The sequence below is a fragment of the Leptonychotes weddellii genome, chromosome 3 (genome assembly GCF_054177405.1).
Source record: "Leptonychotes weddellii isolate Sample4059 chromosome 3, ASM5417740v2, whole genome shotgun sequence".
NCBI lineage: Eukaryota > Metazoa > Chordata > Mammalia > Carnivora > Phocidae > Leptonychotes > Leptonychotes weddellii.
This window is the reverse complement of record NC_138371.1, coordinates 77,592,576-77,616,282: the sequence shown is the minus strand read 5'-3', so window position 1 is coordinate 77,616,282 and position 23,707 is coordinate 77,592,576. Positions and strand designations below refer to the sequence as shown.

General features: G+C 35.7%; 2 long non-coding RNA genes across 5 annotated transcripts in view; one reads left to right on the top strand and one right to left on the bottom strand.

Moving 5' to 3' along the window:
- The window catches only part of LOC145720559 (uncharacterized), a 40,298-nt gene extending 34,323 nt beyond the window's left edge, over positions 1-5,975 (bottom strand). The window contains exon 1 of the long non-coding RNA XR_014143615.1: positions 5,723-5,975. This is a non-coding gene — a long non-coding RNA (uncharacterized LOC145720559). The remainder of the gene's footprint in view (positions 1-5,722) is intronic.
- The window catches only part of LOC115943109 (uncharacterized), a 388,724-nt gene that overhangs the window by 316,503 nt on the left and 48,514 nt on the right, over positions 1-23,707 (top strand). The gene's annotated exons all lie outside the window — the stretch shown is intronic.

The following is a 23,707-nucleotide window of genomic DNA, read 5'->3' as shown; positions in this document are numbered from 1 at the left end:
GGATGTCAAATGGTATCATACCTGGCTCAACATGGTTCCTGTGTTCTGGTATGAGAAGGCACTCATTTTCAGTTTGTATTGCTAGTAGGATGCGAATCATTCTACCAAAAGATGGTTAAGGTCCCTCTTTCATCACACTGGTCAGAGAACAGTAGTCTCCTGGAGAGAACATAATAGTCTGCTGTGCTGGAAAATGACTAACGGTGGCTTTCTTGAGGTGGAGGAGAGTTAGCTAATTCCATGGTGTAAATATTCCTGCCATAGCCAATTTCAAGCTACTACCATGATCTCCCTGGTTTCAGGGCTGGGAAGAGATGTACATAATCAGCTCTGGCAAGTGGTGCAAGCCAACTCCAGATACCACCAGCAGTAGGTGGAACCAAGAGGCAAAATGCTCAGGTCAGGGCTACATCTAATCATTCTAGGTGGAAACTTAGCCATGAACAACCTGTGGAGCATATTCAGAAAAGCTTAATCTCATGTAGAATTTTGCTGATGACCATTCAGTTAATACACTTGATGAAAGCCATCTTTGGGTAAATAAACATGGAAAAATTTTCTAAAGTTAGTAATGTAGACCAAAAAGAAAGGCACAATCTGTGTGATGTGAAAGCTGAGAAACAGTGAAAAGGATTCAGACTAGTTTGGCCAAAAAATTTTCCTTCCTTCCTTCCTTCCTTCCTTCCTTCCTTCCTTCCTTCCTTCCTTCCTTCCTTCCTTCCTTCCTTCGATTTAAGATTTATTTATTATATATATGTATGTTTTTGTATATATTATTTATTATATATTATTTATTATATATTATATATTTATTTATATATGTGTATATATATTTTATATATATGTGTATATCTATGTGTGGTTTTTTTTGATTTTCAAAACTTTTTATATCTCCAAATTGCAGATAAGGGAATATACGCTGTAATCGCTTGTGAAGAAAATAGCTAGATATTTCTAAGGCTGATGTAACTCAAAATAAAAATGAGATGGTGTGTATATGAATGCACCCAGCAACTCTAAAGCATGATGCAAACACAGTTTTCTATTACCAATTACTTAAAAAGTAAAGCCTGTTCATATTTAATATTTTAAGGAGAGAAATAACATCAAGTAGATGTTTTTGGAGTATCAATATATAATTTAAAAAAATACAAAATGCAAGAACCTTCCATCTCCAAGGCTCAAAGAACAGTTATCCAGCTGTAGTCTACTTTCCTGAATTTTCTTAGTTCTTTTTCTTCAGATTTTGACAACTGTATATATACATATATATGAGAGAGAGAAAGAAAGAGAGAGAGAGAGCATGAACAGGGGTAGGGGCAGAGGGAGAGAGAGAGAATCACAAGCAGACACCCGCTGAATGCAGAGTCCTAGCACCCTGAGATCATGACCTGAGCTGAAATTAAGAGTTGGATGCTTAACCAACTGAGCCACCCAGGCTCCCCACAAAAAAATATTTTTCTTTTTTTTTTCTTTTTTAAAGATTTTATTCATTTATTTGACAGAGACACAGCGAGAGAGGGAACACAAGCAGGGGGAGTGCAAGAGGAAGAAGGAGGCTTCCTGCTGAGCAGAGAGCCCGATGTGGGCTCGATCCCAGGACCCTGGGATCATGACCCGAGCCGAAGGCAGATGCTTAACGACTGAGCCACCCAGGCACCCCTCAAAATATTTTTCTTGATCACAAAACATTTTCTTCTTCTATTTTCTTTCTTTACAGGGGAGGAGAAGGGAAAATTTTTATTTTTTTGATTTTTAATTTGTTTTGTTCTTGAGAACACACAATGGGATCAGAATATACTATCTGTCCTTTATAGTATGTAATTATTTCTAACAACCTATATACCTTTTTCATCATTAATCATTTTCATCACTAATCATTCTCAGGAAATCATGTTATTTTCTAAAATTAAAGAGTCCCTCTGGGTATTTGTACATAGGGCTTCTTGGATTAAATTGGCCCCGCCTGCCTAGAAGAGTTAAAATTCTAAAGCAAAACCAAAGCCACTCCCCCTTCCCAGCATCCTTATTTAAAAATAATTTTTTCTTGTCAGAAATATAAGTCACACATTGTATCTAAAAGTTCTATTCTCTGTGTTATAAAAACCCTGAGGGAAGAAGAGGCCATCATTTTCTGTTTTGCCATTAACATGTCCCTTTGGATTCCATCGAAAGGAAGGCTTGGATACAAGGGTGGTAGTTCAGAATGAGAAGAGATGCTGCTTTCTTTGCTTCTTCTGGAGCTCAGGTGTCCTTGCCAAGACTCTGCTGTGTGCTCTGCTGTGTGGACTGGCTTCAGGGATGGGCATCATGAATTTGCCTCTGCCACAATTCCTCATGACACCTGCTATTGCTTCTATCCATTGACCTCAGGCAAATGACAGTATACCATTTGGAACAATGATTTTTCTACACATTCTTCCAATTTAGTTTTAAATAGTAAGGCACAAATCAATAAAGTGGAGTTTCATAGACGGTAATAAACTTGTTCTAACTTGTACCCTATAAATTCCAAGACTGCTAGGATGCTGTATAGAGTATCTCCATATGCTTGATTACTCAGAATTTCTTATATTAAAATAGATATACATCTGCAGTGCTTAAATATATAGTATATTAAGTAACAATGAACATTTATGTAGTTTTTACAGATTAGAGTATTTTCAGAGAAGATTATTTGATCCAAGCAGTAACTTGGTGATTTTGACAGGAATTATTTTATTAATTCCATTTGTTAATTAGAAAATTAAATTTCAGAAAGATTAAGTAATTTTTCCAAGGTCATATGGTTGGTAAGAAAGAGAATAGAAACTTAAGCCTATATCTTCTGACTCTAAACCACTATCATCCATGTTATTTTAAAAATACACAAGGGCATAACATACTTAACTTGAGAGATCACTCAGAATTTTTTCTGCATTTCAACTTTAAAATCTTATTCCCTGTGTTTATAGTCCTTTGACATTCCAGTATATATTTTTCTGCTTGAAAAAAAAAGATTACTCATTGTTTTCTCAAAAATGTCTGCCTAGGGTTTGACATCAGTTGACATTATGTAAGAAAAAAATTCTCCCTAAGGTTTTTGAATTGTACAGAAACTTTAGGAAAATATTGAAATGTATATTTGCTTCATAGATAGAAATCTCCATTTCAAGGTTGTAAAAGAAACCACCTAGGATGTATTTTTAGTGCTTTATTCCTCCCTCTCTCCCTCCCTTCTTTCTTTTCTCCTTCTCTTCCTCCTCCTCCTTCTTCTTTTGATGAATATTGATGCATTTTGAATTTACCTGGTATTTGGAGTGTATGAAGTATAGATCCAGTATGGTGTTTTGATGACTCTCCAGGTGTCCCAGCAGCCTTTATGGAATAGTTCACCTTTATCCACTGATTTGAGATGCCCTCTTTATCAGAAGCTACATTTCTGTATGTATTAGGTCTATTTTTGGTTTACTATAATATTTTACTACTCTGTTAGTATTCATGTGATACTAACATACTTTTTTCATCATCAAGAATTTAGAATATATTTTTAATATTGTAGAGCTAATTTATCTTTATTGATTTTCTGTATCAAAGGTTTCCTGGATATTCTTTTGTATTTATTTTTCCATATGAATATTACAGTTATCTTGTCTATTTCTTTTTTTTATTATGTTATGTTAATCGCCATACATTACACCATTAGTTTTTGATGTAGTGTTCCATGATTCATTGCTTGCGTAAAATACCCAGTGCTCCTATCTTGTCTATTTCTTAAAACAAGAAAAAACAAGATAGAACAAACCAACCAGCCAAACAAAAACAAACACAAAAACACCCAGTTGTTATTTGGGGGGAGGGCTCTACATCAAAGAAATAAGTTAACTTAAGGCAAATTGGTGTCTTTATGATGTTGGGTCTTCAGTCCAAGGAAATGGTATGTCTTTCCATTAGCTCAAGTCTTCTTTTCTTTGTCATTCAGTAGCATTTACAAGATTTCTTCATGTGAGTCTTACAAATTATTTTTTTGGTTATGTCTAGGTATGTCTTTAACTTTCATTTTCATTCTCTTTTTTATTTTGTTGGTCAGTACTTTTCATACAATGCTAATCATAGTGGTGATATTGGGCATTCTTGTTTTATGCCCATATCTAGTGTATTCACTAGAATGCATAAGTATGATGTTAGATTGGGAGAAGAAATAGATATATTCTTATCATGTTAAAGCATGCTTTTATTCCTATTTTATTTTAGAAGCCAAAAACAAATTAATAGATTTGACACATAACAATATTTGAATTTGTGCATGGCCAAAAACAATATATAAACGTCAAAAGATAAAACTCTGGGAAAAGTACTCACAACTCACACTGTGGGAAAAGGGCAAATGCCATAAACATATTCTAGATCTTAAAAGTTCTCATCACAAGAAAAAAAATGTAACTATATGCAATCCTTGACGTTATTGTGGTGATCATTTCCCAATATATACATTCATTGAATTATGTTGTACACCTGCAGCTACTATAATGTTGTATGTCAATTATATCTCAATTAAAAATATTCTAGAAATCAATGATTAAAAAATACCAACAACTTATATGTGGGCAAAGGTTGTGAAAATGAAACACACCTTTGGCTCTTATATATATGAAAAGATGCTCAATAACACCCACAATAAGAGAGAAACTAAACCGTGTCAAGGGCCACAGTGTTTCACTTACAAATTGGCAAAAATCTAAAAGTTTGTTGGTGAGGCTTCAGGAAGGTGAAAGTGATGGTGCTATAGAATGCTATTTAGCTGTATCCATGAAAATTTTAAGTGTAAACACCTAATTCATCAATTTCACTTCGGGGAATTTTTTCTACATATGTATTTGCATATATGCAAAATGATGTAGGCAGCAGATTATTCATTGCTATATTACTTGTAATAGTAAAAGACTGGAAACAAGTGTCTATATAAGGCTATATAAGGCTGAATAACTAAACTAAATTAATTAAATTAATTATGGTACACCTATACAATAGAATACTACACAACTCTAAAAAGAACTGAGAAACTTCTGCACTTACATGGAATATAGCAAGGTTCACAGCCATGTGCTTAGTGTGCTGTGTTTTGCTTATAAGGGGGAGAAATGAGAACACGTGTCTATTTCTGCTTAGATGTTCATAACAAAGCTCTAAAGAAATAACCAGAAATTAATGACAGTGATTACCTTTGTGGGCAGTGGTGTGCAACTAAACAGAGGAGGCGAGCTGAGAATGGAAGTTTCACTGTATACTTTTCAAATTTACTTTTCAAATTATTGACCCATCTGACTGTATTCTCTATTTAAAATTATGTTTAAAAAGGCATCTATTTTGCTGAGTTTATTTCTGAAAATGCAGATTCAGTAATAGTTTAGGTTTCTTACCTGGGTGTATTGTAGGGGTTTTGGCTACATCAAAGCTGAGACAAACATAAAGGAAATAATCTAGGGATTATGCTTGAATTTCTTCAGAAGAGGGCAAATAAAGGAAGACCTAGCATAAGATGTCATGGGAAATTACTGAAACTAGAGTTTGGGATTTTCTATTTTTAAGATTTTCTGAAAGAAGTCCAACCAAACTTAGATTATTTTCTCCTGTTGATTTTAATTTAATGTAAAGTAATGTGTTGGGGTTTTTTTGCATCTGGGAATTTTAATAAATTCATAAATAAAACTCAAAGTTTTTGTTTTGTTTTGAATAACCTTACCTATCTTAAGAGAATGTGCAGAAAGTAGTCAAGATGCTTTCGATGGGATTCTGGTTGTGTTCTCTAAGGTGAAGTTCCTGTAGAAGCAGGGGAAATCCTCAGTTCTCCCATTCCCACTTCATCCATGGAATTCCTCTGAGAGTGCCAGTCCGTGGCAAGAGAATGCCTCCAAAGGACACAGAGCCTGAGGGAGGACCATGGGTTCAACAGCAGTTCTGGGGCTTGTTCCGATGTGCTAATCCTGTGACTGCTTCTTGGCTTTGCCCATAGCCTTGGCTCTGACTCTTGGCTTGGAACTTGGGCCTTGGCTTGGTTAACTCTGTGACTTCTGGTTCTGAACACTGGCTGTGACCCCAGAATAAATAGTTGCAGCAACCTCATTAGAACTCCTGCTCTGTGGTTCTATCCTGGTTTCCTGGCCCTAGGCTGCTTCTGACAATGCCAGCTCACAGACTTGAGACTTTGTCCAGAGCTTTATGGGAAAGAACTTCAGTAAACTGTGAAAGTCTATACAAATATAAGAGATCAATAAAATTATTTTGATCCAACGTGCTGACAAAGACATCAGTAAGTAAAGCAGGTGTATGGTGATAAGCAAAAATGGCCAAAGCCTTTGATGATAGTTATCAAGAACTGGACTAGAGAGCCTTTAGTCCTCGATCTATACTGGAAATGATCACCTTAATATATGCACAATGTATTCATTCCATTAAGGAAAAAATCTTATGTCCAGAGTTTATTTACCATGCTCGCTTTGCTCCCGTGTTTCAGATTCCTATAGCCAACTGCACCCCCATCCCCCCATGAGAAAGCCCCCTAGGTAACTCAAACGGAATGTGGAATGTGGCTACAATTAAACTCAACCTATTCTGTCTCCCCTCAAGCTTCTGTGCTCCCACTCCTTTTGCTGGTTCTCCAGCTCAAGAAATGGTACCAGCATCTACTAATTGACCGAGTCAGAGACCTCGACATGAGCCTCACCTCTCCCACCCTTATCCCCAACTAACAATAATTATACTCAATCTCTTTCAATTTCTTCTGTCTCTCTTCTATTGCAAGCCAATATCACTTTTATTTTATTTTATTTTTTTTAAAGATTTATTTATTTATTTATTTATTTGAGAGAGAGAGAATGAGAGACAGAGAGCACGAGAGGGAAGAGGGCAGAGGGAGAAGCAGACCCCCTGCTGAGCAGGGAGCCCGATGCGGGACTCGACCCCGGGACTCCAGGATCATGACCTGAGCCGAAGGCAGTCGCTTAACCAACTGAGCCACCCAGGCGCCCAAGCCAATATCACTTTTAAAGGGACAATGACAACAGGCTCCTGCTGGGTCTCCCTGTCTGCAATCCTGCCCCTACTATAGTATTGTATGGAATAGAGAATGATATTTTGAAAATACACATCTGATCATGTCACTGTCTGTATACTGTTCCCACCATTTGGAATGACCACTTTTCCATTGTCAGTAATGTAATTTTGCCTAATCCCTCACATTTGAGCATAGATGTCCAAACCTCCAGCAGTTGTTCCTCAAGACTTAGCTTGTTTAGAACCAGTTTAGTTGCCTCTTCGGTTTTCTCTCATAGAACTCTACTTACACTATCAAAGAGCTTATCACACTGTGATATCATTGCCAGGTTGCTTGTCTATCTTCTCCAAAGACTATAAGACATGTGAGGGTAGAAGCAATGAAAAAAAAAAAGAAGCAGTGTATATTTTAATGATCATATTCTTAGTTCCTAACATGAACCAGGAATATAATTAAGTATTCAATAATTATATGTTAAAGAATTGGGTGAATAAATGCATGAACTTTTAAAATGGAAAACAATTCAGTTACTAAAACAAGGAAGGCATCTGTTTAGTTCTTAAGAAAGGTCAACTGAATGAAAAAGACATACAGCTAAAGAACAAAAAAAGGGTAAAATGCAGTAACAGATCAACAAATATAAAGACAGAGATATGAGGAGTTTTCTAATTCTACTCTAGGTGAGGTAGAAAAGAAAAAGAGATACAAAGAGCAGATTATGCCATCTGACTATATTCTACAAGACATTTGAAAAAAGAGAGGTGAGAGGAGAGAGAGAGAGAGAGAGAGAGAGAGAAAGTAAGGGAGAGAGAGAGTGAGAAAAGAAACAGACACTAACCTGCAAAGAAAAATAGGTTTCCTAGAAGCTCTCATGTAGGAAAGAAGGTATGATGGATATCCTTGGAACTTTTTATTGCTATAATTCTTTGGAGCTCTGATGGGCAAGGGTTAACATTTTATTGAAGTTTTGCGGTAATAGACATAAATGGGGCATTGCCTTCTGGCACTTGCCCCCAGGTTAGGTACAATTAGGTCACACACAGGACATTCCTCAACTCTAGGCTAGCCCTGTCCTAGTGGAGATTTTACTGTCAAACAAATGTGAGTTTGCATTAAACTACTGAGCCCAGGATTTTGGAACTAAACTTTGGAGTACTGGCAAGAAGGTGAGGCTGCAAAATTCCAATGATTCTGCTTTATGCTGATTTGTCTTTATCTGGTTAAAAAAAGTCCCTGTATGTGAGCTGGATATTGCTTATCCATTTGAAATGTTGTTATTGCATTATGTATTTACTATTACATAGGAAATTACTTTTCTTCTCAAGACCCTTGAGCAAAGAGAATTTGAGTCTTAGACCATTAACTACAGCTCAAGCTGTGGAGTAGCCACAGTACTTATCAGGGATTCAGAAATACAACTGTAATATAAATATAGCTTTTCTAAACTTCACCTCACCTACTATTACCTTTTTTTCTGTTAATGAGTTAGATTCTAATTCTATTCTAAGGCAATACTGGAAAAAACTATTTCTATCTCCATCCACAAAAGTCTTCTCAATAACAAAGTCATCTTAGTGACTCCTTTATACAGGTTTTGTCAAGTGGCCGCATCCAGAGTTGGCCTTATCAGTGTCACATTATTTAATGAGATACAAGTATTGAAATTACTGCCACCACGAGCTTTGGGGGCAAAGGCAGTACCATTATTAGTAAGCTTGTATTAAAATTGTTTTCCACTTGGGTACAGTTGCCATCCTGGGCTGGGGAACTGGCTTGGTGTAGGGGTTTTCCTGTGCTTTGGAAGCTGTTTAGCAATGTCCTTTGCCCCTGTCCACTAGATGCGAGCAGTACCCCCACCTCAGTTGTGACAAGCAAAACTATGTCCAGACATTGCCAAGTGTCCCGTAGGAGACGAGACTGACCCTGACTGGATTTGTACAAGGGTTTGTAGCTTGTTTTCTGTTGTTTACCCAAACTTTACACAGTCCAGGCTATGTGGTTGCTGCTCAAACACATTTTTTCAAATGGAGAAATAAAAGTCTTCTGTCTTCCCCGTGGGTGTCACCAGGAAAACAAAAAAAAGCTTTGGGGACTTTAGCTATGGGCTCAACGCGGTTTTAGGTATTGTGGTTGACCCAAAAGAAGCGCACGGCTTGGTTTCTGTGCTCAAGAAGTTTTTAATCAAGTGGGAGAGAGAAGACTAATACTCCAAGAACATGAGACTCATAGAAGACGGAATATATTGGCAATGGACCAGAAGGCAGAGTGGGCACATTCCAGAGTGTATGGCACAGACTATGGTGATATTATTGATCTTCTGACTGGATGTTCCCTTGAAGGTTCTGTGACCTATTTTGACATGTGGGCAGTGGTTTATTAACTGAAAGCTTTCTGCTATGATATATAAGAACAAGGAGAACAGTAAGAAAATATTCTGTTTAAACAAACCAGATCACTTTTACATGTGACGGCCAAGCCATGCTGGGGAGGAGGCACTGAGCCTGGTTATGTTAGTAACTGAGTGGTAACTGAAGAAGTCAAATCAAACTAGGCATGGCAAGCCCATGGCTGACATGTGAGCCTGTACGTTTAGAACGAGGGCACGTTAATGGAGATCATGCCATGCTTTTCCGCTAACCTCAGACCTTAGCTATTTAATGATTATAAAACTTTCTTAACCTTTACATGTTTTTAAACACATTTATTTTCTTTCATTCTGCACAATTCCTACTAGCATCAAACTGATTTTGGTCACGTGTTTTGTGTTATCTAAGTAGCACTCAAGACCAAAACAAAACAAAAAATCTTTTCTTCACTTTTAACCATTAAAATCCTGGTTGGATAGTTTCCATCAGATTTTAATCTCCTGAAAGTTTTAATGTGATTAATAGTGGAACTTAGAAGAATAAAATGTGGTCCATTACTATAATATCAATTTTATGTTTAAAAAAACTTCCAAACTAAATAATCTGACAAATTTCAGAAATCTCATACGTTGCCTTTTTTTTTTTATAAGTATAGAATTTAATCAATACAAAGAACTGTAGAAAACATTAAGTTGATGGACTTTGCTATGACTATTCACAAATATTTTGGCACTTTCGACTTCTCAGACCATAGTAGAAGGTCAAATTCCCTATGGACTTCGAACTCAGTGTGGCCACATGATATGTGTTTGCCAATGAAAAGTGAGCAGAGTAACAAAAGTTATTCCGGGACAAAAACTTTAAGAGGCTGTGCATGATTTTCCTGTAACCAGTGCTATTCCAGATAGTGGTAGGAAAGTGACCCCGCTGATTTGCACAGAACTAGAGGACGGAGGGAAAACTAAATTTGCTGTTTGAACAACAACTACGAATACAACCAACAAATACCAATATAGCCAGTGAGATCGGGTGGTGGTTTGTTATCATAGCATAGCCTAGCCCACCCCATTTGATACAAAATCCAAATTCCTAATTTTATTGAGAAATATGAGGCCCATGGAAATCATAGTGTTTGCATGTAGTCTCAAATGAGGTAGACAGAGTTGATTCCAGAGTCAGTATCTGCTGCCTGGAGTAGTATATTCTTTCCACTATACCAGTGATTTCCCAAATTTGGAATGTGTACCAATGGCAATCATGAGGTGATTTTAGGTGTGATGTGAGTATTACCTTAAACACTAATGAATCACATGGAGAGAAAATTAATCTCTTTTCAATTCTCTTTCATTCCTTTTGATTACAGAAGAAAAAGTTCTCTATTTGGTGCTACTGTGTCTTTAACTGTGTATTTTTAACTCCTGTCTGGCAATTGCAAATATCCTTTTTGAAAGAAAATAGTGAACAAGCAATCAGTACTCAGGCACTAAGCCTTTTTAGTTGGTCACCACTTCTAGATGGAACTTAATAAGATTTTTTGGTTTCATTGAGGCAAATTTTACAGTGATTCCCTTTATATGAAATATGATTCTGGTTTTCCATTGTCATAGTCATATGAAGTTTACTTTTAGAATCTATTTAAGAACCAATAGTTAAAGAAAAACATTAAGTAAATAACAAGGTGGGTGATGTGAAGATATGGAAACATTTGTGAAAATAATACACAGTGGTCTGTGGGTTTGAAGTAAAACACGCAAGGGAAGGTAAAAATGACTGAAGTTGAGGAAACAAATTTTACCATGTTGAAGAACCAACTCTATTTCCTCCCTTTTTGTAAAAAAATAGAAATTCTGAAGAATTAAATATTTATTTATTCTATTAATTTCTATACAATTGTGTTAGCAAAACACACTTCTTTAACATGTAGTAAAAAGAATCTGGTAAGCTCTGAATTGGGCAAAAATACACAGTTTCTCATACTTAAAGACTGACTATCATGTATAACTAGAAAAAAAGTCTCTGACTATAAAGAAAAAAGAAAACATCCACAATTTGACTGACCTTCCATGACCTCATTTGAACTTTGTCCATACTTTCAGATTTAATAATCTACTTAAACAATGCTTCCATAAACTGATTTCAAGAGTATTTTCTATGAAATACTGGGATTTCTGATTAGAAGTACCTTTCCTATTCTTGCATCTTTAATTTGAAGTCTCTGAACATTGTTTTCAGTTGACATTTCTTTTGTATGCATGTAGATAAAATTTATTTTGTCTCAATTAGATAGCATCTTTCTTTTTGTCAACTTGATGAGGGTGAGAGACAGTCAGATGCTTTCTATTTAAATTAGTAAATATATTTTCAGTGAAAATGGAAGAAACAGTGGTTAAGGTAGAAGAAAGAAGATGACTTTCATCTTTTCAATAATAGTGGAGAATGGCTTAATTAACAAAAATAGGTAACATAAAAGGAGGAGCAGGTTTTGAAACAATATACTGGGTATGATTTTGAACAATGATTCACATACTGGAGGTTTCAATAAATGGTTAATTCTTGGGCAATCCCTTCTGCAGACCTGTGTTTAAATAGTCAGAATATTCAATCAGAATGTGAAACTGTATGTCAAGATCTATACATCCATTTAACTTATAGCAAGCAGGGAAGGAAAGTATCAGTTTAGGTTAATCAACTTTCAAAAGAATTTCAAAGTTAAGATTCAGTAAATTTTAGTATTATGTAGAATGGTGGGAACTTAACATCTCACCTATTTTCTTATTGGATCCATAGCTGGGGTGTAATTTATTAAATACATATGTGTGCATATCAGTTTTGAGGTCTCAAGGGCCAAACTCCATTTAAAACCACAATGACCTTAAATTGCCTTTGTTTTATACTATAATTTCTACACTTTACCTCTGCTACCTTTGTGGTCAGACTGGAGTAGTATATTGCAATGATTTTTCTGGCTTTTTCACCGAACAATATTTTATTGAATCTAAGTATATTAAATGTAGTTGGAGAAAGATCTCTTGGCTATATGACTGAATATCTGTTGCTCTTAAAGAGTTTAAAATCTAGATAAAATAGATTTTATTTAGGGTGTAAGAGTCAAATGCAAACTGTGCTGGAATAATCCAGTATTGATTAGGCTGAGATTTATGTCAGAGTTTCTCTTTCATTCTGTTGGAATATGGTAGAGGCAACTCTGCTGTAACATTCATTTTGAAAACATGAATTTGTTCCAATGTGATTAATATATTAGGGAACAATTTGCATAATGCAAATGTCGCTCTTGCTTATGCACAGTTTTGTCTATGAGAAATATAAGGTGAGTAAACATAGAAAACCACAAGCGGTAGAATCAAGCTGCTTAGGAATACACACAACACACACAAAAACACACACACATCTCACATGCCTACTGGCCACCTTGTTTGCTTTATGTAATAGGAACCACACCCTTCTGCCTCATTTCATGTACCCCTTCTTTCACCTCCTCCCAATAAGACATGAGCTAAACCCTTCTGAGACTCACTTCCACAAGTGAACTTCAGGTCTTTTTCGAGGTACATTGACATTTGTTATAGTATTTATTGCATTTCTTAACCATTGATCATGTGTAAAACTATGCTACCATTTTCATTAGATTTCTGAGTCCCTGATAAACTTTTCGGGTGTTGTGCCCCAACACCATTTTCCTCATAAGTCTGTTGTTTTATTTCATGATTTTGAATCTATCTCAACTTAGCAGAACTCACTGTACATATGTCTGTTTATACAGACATTATAGCAATAATACCAGTGATGTTAAATCTATGATACCGTGGAGGTTATATGAAAGCTTAACACTGTAGCAGTATTCACTATTTTATTACAGTACAGAAATATTTAGAATTTTTGAAACATTGCACTTATCTTCTATAAAAAGAATTCAGACATGTCTGTAACTTTTGCAATTTTAGTATCTTTTGCAAGGAGCCATTGTTTCTCAAATACATAGTCAATCATCTCATCTGGGAAGCATAAGGTCTTCTTGGATAATCAGCAAGTTCTCAGTTTAACTGGACCAATTATTGTCACTTTGTATATTTTCCTTTCAGCAATTAAGGGACTAGAGAATGAGGTTCAGTTTCCCAACTCATTCACTTATTCATATTTTTGGCAAGGATTTATTGAGTAACTACTATGTATCATGCACTGATCTACACGTGCTGGATATTGTGGTAAGAGACACCAAAGTCTTGCCCTCATAGACCTTTATATTTAACCATCGATATTGTAAATGTGCAATCACATGAGTAATCAAAGAGAGTTAGCGGTAGATTTCTTGTGTCTTTGGTTTTGGAGTGAGTTTGTGGGTGGCAGTCCTTCAGGATTAACGTTTAGTTTCAAGTGGACCCTGACAAACTAGATTTACATAGCTGTTCTCTTAGAAGGGAATGCCAAAGAAGTATTTGAAGAAAATGTTCTCAAAAAGAATTGCTTGCTCCTGGAATGATCAACAGCCCTAACCAGGCCATGTTGTAGATGTGTGGCCTGGTGCTGTGTACCCAGGGCTTGTGGTAGAAAACTGCAAGAAAGACTTGTTTGGCTTCCAGTGGTTTCTAAATTGAATTAACCAAGCAAACATTTCAACTATTCATCGCCAGTTGGAAACGTTAACTGTTCACATTAAACTTAAAATTTTTGACAGTGTTTTAGTTCCTAATACAAATTTAGTTGAGCTCATTTAGTCTTAAAGGAAGAGGGTTAACTTATTTCATTTCTTCTAAATATAAACTTGCTTTCTTAGTCGGATTATCCAGGATCTTTCCCGGTTCTCCTGGCTCCTCTTTTCTTCCCAATTTCCTTTTGTTCTGCAGAGGGCTCCATGCCTTGGGTGAGATTCTGAACAAGAGAGAAGAGGGGGCCTCTGTGGTCTGTTTTGAGCACTACGAAAATGTATCGGACAAGTTTTACTTTCTTAGAGTGCTATATAGTGAATTTTTTTTATGTGTCTAAGAAATGGAAACATTTTGTCTCATATAAAAAAGAAATATTTTTATACTGTGCTCCACTCACAGACCACATCAGAGGTATTCTAAGAATAGAATAGATCAAATATATTTTATGGAAATATAATGAGAAAAGGATGTGTTCCCAAAACTCACTCTGAACAAAGGAATGCAGCATAGTCAGAAATACTTTAATGCTCCTAACAATTTTCTCATGTGAAAGGCTGAGGAACAGCCCTGGTTTGAAGAAATCTCCCACTTCTCCCCAGGCTCCCTGAACTTGAGATCAGAACTAGGAAATCTATACATTGTGAAAAAGAAAATGTATGGAAAAAGTGACTTGGGGCATTAACCAAAAAGGCATTTTTTGAAAGAAGAAAACATCAATATGAAACATTTTGTCATATTTCATTTCATTGATCATATATTTATTTTATGTATTCCAGAGTACTGAAGCTTAGAAGTAACTGAATTTCTGGGGATTCATATTAGATTTGTCAGTCTGTGTTTGAGGAAACTTACTGAGAAACCAAATATATTACAATCATTTGCTTTTATCATCTTGTTCTATCATGTATACAAAGAATGGTAAGACTAAGTATGTTGAACATATACCTTTTGTGAAAAAACAAAATACATCAAGGACTAAATTTTTATTCAAATAATAACATTCATTTTACAATAATAACCTACAGGTGTTCAAGAAACTAAACTTACTGGTTTTATTAAAGTCACCTGACCAGCAGTTATATTTTCTTCTAAGCATATTACATAATACATTGTAACAATATGTTAGTTTGCTTTTTTAACTTTCCTAGCTGTTATGCTAGTGCATAAGTGTGATTTTTCCTGCTTTTCCAAGATTGTGCATTCCAGTTTATATATTCATATTTATTCTTCTGCTGGAGTCAGTGTTGCCACCAAATGTCTGTATTGTCTTGCTGAGTTTGTTTTGCTTGATAATTTTTCACTTTTGAGATACTCTAAATTGGGCAATAATATTCAGCCCCCTTTCAACCCTACATTGTAGTTTCTTAAAAAATATATGCATTCTCAATGGATTACTGTTTATTTACTGTATATACTATAGTACAGTCTGAAGGGACTACAGAGTCCCATGAAAGAAAAATCATCATAATATTTATGCATTAAACACATATTCATGTACATATATCTATTTTTTGAAAAAACCAAAATGCATATGCTATCATGGCCCCCAAGGTAGCAATAACATATGCAGAGAAAATTTATGCAGTTCCAGGCTGTGAACAGGATTTCTAAGAGCTACTTCCAGAAAACATTACCCCCCTCCTTGTTCTTCAATCTGTCCACTTACTTCACTCCGAAGACCTCCTCTTTCTAAATTGACTAGTGAACTGGATGAGTTAGTCTAATCATACAGGTTTGCTACTTGTTGACTTCTGAGGAGCAATGGAAACCTTTTTAAGAAAATGTGTGTGTGAGGGGGTGCGCAGGCACGTGTGTATGGTGTGTGTGCGCGTGCATGTTCTTTTGTATATTTTTTCCCTCATAAAGAATTCACAGTATGGTTACACTGCTTAAATATAGGAAGTAGCTTTATTTTTAAAAGGCTGAATGGTGTATTGAGGTGCATTTTTGTCAACTTAAATTCTTCTAGTTATTTTCAACAAGGATAACAAATAGAAACTATGTAACACTTAGAAATAATTAAAAAATTTTTCAAAAGATATATTTTCAAAATCTCACTTTTTAAAATCTTCTGAATGAGAAAGGAAATCTTACTGCTTTCATTATATAACAAGACCTGCTCCAGGAGGATAAAAATGGTAAAAAGCAAATCATGCTCAGTCTTAAATGACATATATTCACATTTGTGATACAGTGTTTATGATATTATATACTAATATTACAGTATTTAATATTTATGTAATATATCTATTTTTATATGTTCATATAGAGTGTATATATTCATGTTATAAGCACATAATTATATATTTTAGCATAATATTTAAAATATAGTATTATGTGTTATTTAAAAGACATTACCCGCACTAAAATTCTGTTATTTGGGGACTTTTCCCTTAAATTCTGATGGACCATGAGGGAATATCTGCATTGGAATATGATAAAATGAAAAATTACATAGAATTTATGAGGTCCTGAAATCTCATTCCATTTGTATTTCTTGTCTTTTGCCTCTATTTTTCCATAAATAAGTTGGACATGGATTAAAAGATGTACATTCAAGATCCATTTTATTAAAGTTATGAATTAAAAAATAATAATTTGGCCCATGGTGAGATAGTCCATTCTATTTTTCATGATGTTAATTCTTAGTGATGCTTTTAAAGTAGAGTTACATTTTACATAGATTTTTACCCAGTCTCATTGGGTGATTCATCTCACAGTAAACACTTATACCATGCAATGGCCTACATGGTCTTCTGTGATCTGGCCTCCCGCTACTTCTCGGGCAGCCTCTCCTGCACTCTCCCCACTGACTTGCTCTTGCCTCAGCCACGCTGGCCTTGTGATTGCCCCTCCAACATGCCAGGCAATCTCCATCTTGAAGTAGGACATTCACTTGATATTTCCTTTGGCTAAAACATTCTTCCCCAAATATCCCTGTGGTTGACTCTCTTCCTTCCTTCCACTCTTTGATCAAATATCATCTCTCAGTAGGGCCAACCGTCATCACAGTATTAATGCTTTAACCTGTCACCCCATCCTTTTCCCACCCTTGCACACCAGATCCCTTTAATTGTTCAACTTTCTACTTCCCTTGTTTATTATATTTACTGTCTGTCATTCCTTAAAGGATGCAAGCTACATGGGCCAGAGATCATTGTCTACTTTGCTTGCTGATATATCCAACTGTCCAGATTTGTGCCAGGTATGATACCCTCAATCATGTTCATTGAATGAATTCAATGAGTGAATGAATGAATAAACAAAAACAAGATAGTTCTTTTCAGTGACTGCAATGGCTTCCCATCTCTCCTCATGGCAATTTCTTTTCTCTGAATATGCTCCAATTTATTGGCATTCCTATGAAAATATCATTCTGCAGTTTTCTTGATACATGCAAATCAATTTGGAGTATAAAGGGAAAATCTCTTACGATTTTGGGCATTATACTCCTAGTGATTTTGTTCGTCATACTGTTGATTCATAGGAAAATTGTAATTAACTAGAACACTGAAACATATCTTCATATGAGCTACCCTTATGTTTCATGCTCTCCCTTCCATGCCTGTGTTGTTGGATCTATGGATATAAATGTTGGAGTTTGAATTTACTCATTTAACATTTGATTTTGCTATAGCTGACACTATTATTACAGGTTATTGAGATCTTCACTTCCTCCATTCATCTGGTCATTAAGTAAATACTAATTAAATAACTACTTTGTACAAGGTGTAGATATACAATGGAGAACAAGAAAATAAGGATCTTAGCAGCTCTGTTGGAACTTCCAATCTTGAGGGAGGAGAGGGGATTAAAATATAATCATAATGCAAAATAGTAACTGTGACGGAAGCCTCTCCTACCATAAGAACATGCAGTAGGGGGTTTGATCTGTCTCTAAAATAGGACAATTGCTTTGAGCTCTGAAAGATGAGTTAACTAGTGAAAAAGGTGAAGGGAGAAGTTTCTGTGCAGAGGTGACCGTGGAGAGAGTTTTTGTGGCATATAGCAGCATAATGTGTACAAGGACCTCAAGTCAAGGATGTGCAGGAAAATGGAGTGAGATAGAGTACAGGTGGGTAGGGACCTGATCCTGCAGGACCTTGAAAGCAGTGTTAATGAGTTTGTTGTCTTAGATGCTCTTACCCATTTGCCATTTGGAAGTCCTCAGAGGCAGAAGTTATTTTGTCTCCTCTATCAAAAAGCAGGGTGGTGGTGTTTTAGCTTCCTTATTGAACTTAGATATTCTGTATAAGATTTATTTCAGTTAAGACACAATTACAATCTTCAAGTATATGGACCCAAGGGAATAAGAAGATGGAGGTTGGGAAAAGTCTGGTAATAAACAGCTCTCCTTTAACTCCTCTGAGGATAGCACAGTGGGGAGTAGTTTTAAAATGCAGCAGAAAGTTGAGTAGAGCCAGGAAGCAGCACATTTTTTTTTTTTTCAACTTTTTCTGTCTTGGCTTAAATTTATAGGGTCAGGGAAAGAGTTGTTACAAACCTTCCATTTCAAATTGGATGTTCCCTTTCAAATTCAGAATTTAAGCATCTTTTTGTTGTTGTTTAAACTTTTCTCATCCTCAGTATAAAGGGCAAATATAAAGATGTCAAACAAATTACAAATACTAATTAGATATTAACTTAATGCAACCTGAATGTACTTTTTCAATATCCCAAAGTACAAGTCTGGTAATAATTTCCTTATTTCAGTACATCACTCCACCCCCACACATGCTTATTAGCAGGAAGTCTACTGTAGGGAGAGGCCTCCTCCTACCTTCTGAATTGTTCAAGAACCCCAGGGGCTTGGCTGATAGAAAAGAGGTGTGGATTCGGTGTCCCGCTTCCCAAAGTTTTGCTGAGAGAAGTGAAAAGTCTGAGGCTTCTACCTGCCCTCTAGTTAGGCTCCATTTGTCGAGGCCCCTGCAAAGCCCACAGTGGTGCCACGTGGTGGGATTCGAGAGCATTCCTTGTCTGACTTCACACACATGTATATCCTTGGTCATTGTTTCCCAGGGCAAAACACCATACTATTGGGGTCGGCCCATGAGGAGCTCTCAGTTCTCTCTCTGTGCTCTGTCAGAATCAATTCTCCACCAGAATCCATGAGGCCCACTCATAGAGCTAGAACTGGGAGTGCAGACGCAGGTTTCGCTTATTTGACCATCTCAAAGGACACAATTGCCAGTGAGAAACCAAGATGGGTGACAGCAAGGATCTTTCTATCTGACATGCACTGCTGTCTCTCTAGATCCTAGAACGAATCTGATACATAGCAGCTGTGCTTTTATTTGTGCTATAAGTAACTGAAAGGAATAATGACTTCTGTTAAATAGATTCATTTATGACAGAATTGTGGAAACAAAATACCTCACCAAGCAAAAGGACAATAGCTGATATGCTTGGCTCAAAGTTTAGACGTAAGGCTATTTGATAGAGTTTTGGAAAAGGAAATAAATGGAGAAGGTATGATGAGGAGAATAGGGTGAGAGACTGGGATAAAGAGATAGACTGTTTTTCAGAAGCAGATTACAATTAAAACATCATCTTTATAAAGTATTTAGTTCTCTCCTTCAAATAAAGGAGGAAAGAAAATTTTCATGGTAACATAAAGCAAATCATTTTTTCTTAATTCTTCATACCCATATAAACATTCTCCTTACATATTTAGCACTCACACAAATGTTCTTGAGATATTCTCGTATGTAATATATATTTAAGGTGCATGTCTCCTACATAAAAGTATATATTTTTAAGTAAACTAGATTAAAATTCAAAATAAAAAGCACAATTTGGTAGAGTATCTCTCAAAATGTTACTTTATTGTTCCTTCTATGAAAAACAAAACAATGGAATACTTAGGATAACCATCTATGTATTGCATAAATTTCATATATGTGGATTTTATTACACTGAATGTTAAGTCTTAATTAGGTAATTTGTATCTTAACCTCCAAAAGAGACATTCTGGTCTACTGGGCACGTAAAAGAGGATTAAGAAACAAACCTACCTAATCATGTAATTATATTCTATACCAACATATTGAGAACCTAATATAAACCACTAAGATTTCTCATGTAAAGGACTGCATTCTCCAAAAGTACGTTCTGGTAACTTTCTTTCCTTCAGGTGAAACCATAGTAACTTATGGAATAAAGTGACAAGGTAAAAAAAAAATGTGAATTCACTTATGTCTGTCACATAAATTTAAATCCTATTATGTAATTAGGGTTGGTACAGATTGAATAAGAGGACATTATTAGTTTTAAAATTCAGTATGTGACTGGCATTCCTTTATCTCAGATCATTTGGCCTTTGTTTTATTCCTGAAGCAATATTTAATGTCTCCATTAACTTTGAACTTGTTTACGTGTTCTCATGGAACTCTGATCTTTATTTAAATTAATATTTATTTATTTATATTATTTATAAGTCTCTGTTGAGAGAGCAATTCTTGTGCTAATTTCCAATAAAAATTTCTGATTTTCCTTTGCTTGAACAACATCAACTTTAACTTCACTTCTGCATAATTCCTAGGGATTTTCTCTCATCTAAATGATTCCCAAGAATAAACTGTGATTTTTTTTAGTAGGAAAAGAAACACAATTATGATGTTTGTCTTAGGAAATTCACAATGTAGAAACAAAACAATTCACTGGCTTACAATTTAGGACTATGTCGAAATGAAATTGTGAGAATATAATAGCCATTTAACCCAAAACAGACGAGGAAATGAAAAATTATATTAGACTATATAGTGTATTTACTTGTGGGCAATGGGGGAAAAAGTATTCTAAATCTAGGAAGATATTTATTTATTTATTTATTTTATTTTATTTTTTTTTCTAAATCTAGTAAGATATTTATTAAAAGGCTGCTAGAAGGCCAAGGATATAAGGTAGCAATTTTTAAAGAGCCAAAGAATGTTTTTTAGTAACATTTATGGGTATCTGTTTGGGTTGCCTTTACACGGTCCACCACAGCAACAAATCTTTTGGTTTATTTAGTGCTGTTCAGCACAGTGGTCAATCTGGCATACCTTTTGTCTAAAGATGGTCAGGCCCACCATGCTTCGTTGAAAATACTTGCTACCTTTGGACTTTGAGACAACTGGAATTTTTAAGTCTCAAGTGTCTATTTTTTATTTCTGAAAATGGAAATTAGGAACTCAAATCCAAATATTCTGGGTTATCATTCAAGGAGTATTTATGTAATCCCCCTAAATAAGTTGTAACCATTTTGGGGGTAGCGTTTATACATTATACACCTTTGGGACCCCTTAATGGCAGTAAATACTGTGGTTGAAAACATCGGCATTAAAGTAGATGAAAATAGACTGAACCCCTAACCCCATTTCTTACTCACTGTGGGATTATGGGCAAATTACTCAACCTCTCTAAGCCTCTAAGCCTGTAAAATGGGAATACTAGTAATCTTGAGTTATGGGTAGGATGAAATGAGATAATAAACTTTTAGAAAAGTACCTGGCATATTGTCAGTGGAAGATATTATTGGTAAAAATAGTAGGATTTTTTTTTGTACTTTATAGAATACTATCTTCTGCTGGCTCTCCATAAATGTTTGATTAGGTGGTGATGATACTTACTCAGGCAAATATAGGATTTGGGGCATAAAGTAAAAAAAGAAACCAGACGATGGTCATCACACTAAATTATTATATCCCCATCTCCTGGAAACACAGTATATTTATAGAACATTATATAAATATCATCCCTATATGGTTGATCCATTCAAGTTCTTATCCTGTGTCCATTTTGAAGAAGACCTCAGTTCATCAACACATACTTCCTGAACCAGTTTGAACTTTACAGTGCTTTGGAGGCAATGTGGAATTTTATTGACAATTTCATGGTGGGTGGGTGGGGGGCATGTTGGAAAGGTAATTTATATTTGACTGCACCAGTCAACATGTGAAAAAAATGCCCATTAGACATCTCTGTTCTTCCCAGAGAGAGAGATTCCTTGTCTTCCCTCAACATCAAATCCTCTTTCCGTCAAATCTACTCTGTTGTCATAAGAAATTCAGCTCCTTTTTCAAGTTCATATGCCCCAATCACTGACAAAGGCTGCAATTAGCCTAACCAACTATCCTTAGAAAGCAGTTTTTAGACCATCTGTTGGTTTTTCCAAATATGCCCCCTTATGGGTCTTGCACTCCTTGTATGGATGCCTCATCCCAATAAGCACAGCAAAGTAGACCTTCCAGAAAGACCAAAGTCTTCTTGGAGGAGATTCTGATATTAAGAAAATTGAATTTTTTTCCCTGTCATTTCTTGTAGAAGATATTAAGTCTGAAAAGATTTAACTTATTTAAATATATCTAATATTTATCAAGTGCTTACTCTGTGCAGAGCACTGGATAGGTAAAATGAGAGAACAGAAACAAGACCAGCAATGTCTGTGTACTCCTGTCTGTGGAGAGATGGACACTTAAATAAGTAATACCAATAAAGGGCAGATTTTAATAAATAGAACTTAGGCTGATATGTGGACACAGAAGGACAAATTCATCTTAGCTGGGTGATTCCAGGAAACAATAATTTCGATTGTCTGAAATCTTATCTCTATCATAAAGGAAGGATTGAATTTTGATTTGTAAATATTAAGGTCAAAGTATATTGAAAGAACTATTGAGGGGAGAGAAATATTTAAGAAAAGGCTGGGAGGGATAAGAGAAGTTGTGTCAAATGAGCCATAGGGATTAAGCGCTGCTGGTGGGACAGAGAAATGAGAGGCAGTATAATGGAAAGTAAATCTAGAGAAGAAGGCTTGGGATAAAATCATGAAAGCTTAAAGGGAAGTTAGTCATGAAAGAAGTCATGAAAATTTTTTGAATTGCTTTGTGACAAGTGGGTTGGGGAATAACCTGGGGTCAAGAATTGAGGTTATTAATATAATAAAGGCTTTTTTTTCAGAATCATTATATTATGCTACATCTGTGATTTCATTTAATCCACACAACAGCACTGTATTATTTGCATTTTACCAAGGGGAAAACTAAGATATAGAAAGGTAAAATAATTTGTTCAAGAACATACAGTAAGTGCCCAAGCTGTGGTTCATATTTAGGACTTTCTAAGTTCTTGGTTTTAAGTTTTTTCCATCATATAGGAACTGCTATTAATCAGGTGAAAGGTATTGTGATTCTTCACTTGGACAACTAAAATGAAAAGGAAGGTAGATGGATGTAAGACATAGTATAAACTGTGTGTTTATACAGAAACTGTGTGTTTCCAAGATTGGCTGGCTGGGAACAGTGAGAGAGAGCAAGAGATCTGTGGACAGGTAGGGAAAAGAAAAAGGGCATCATTGTCCCATATGCCCCCAAATAGGAGGAAAGTCTTGGCCAGAACCCAAAACCTGGAACTCTTCCTTAGTAGGAGATGATTGATATGGTATGAAATGATTATATCATGGAGAGGATGAGGCTACATAAGAAGGATGCATGGAAGAAGGGAACTAACAGAAGGAGAATGAGCCAGGAGGATAGCCAGGCAGGACAGGGCGAGAGGCTAGAATGTGACAAGGAAGTAACTATGAATTTTTCATGAAAATGGAAACTATACAAAACGCTGCAAAGCAGTCAAGTACTTACTCACTGGGCAACCCCAGGGAAAAT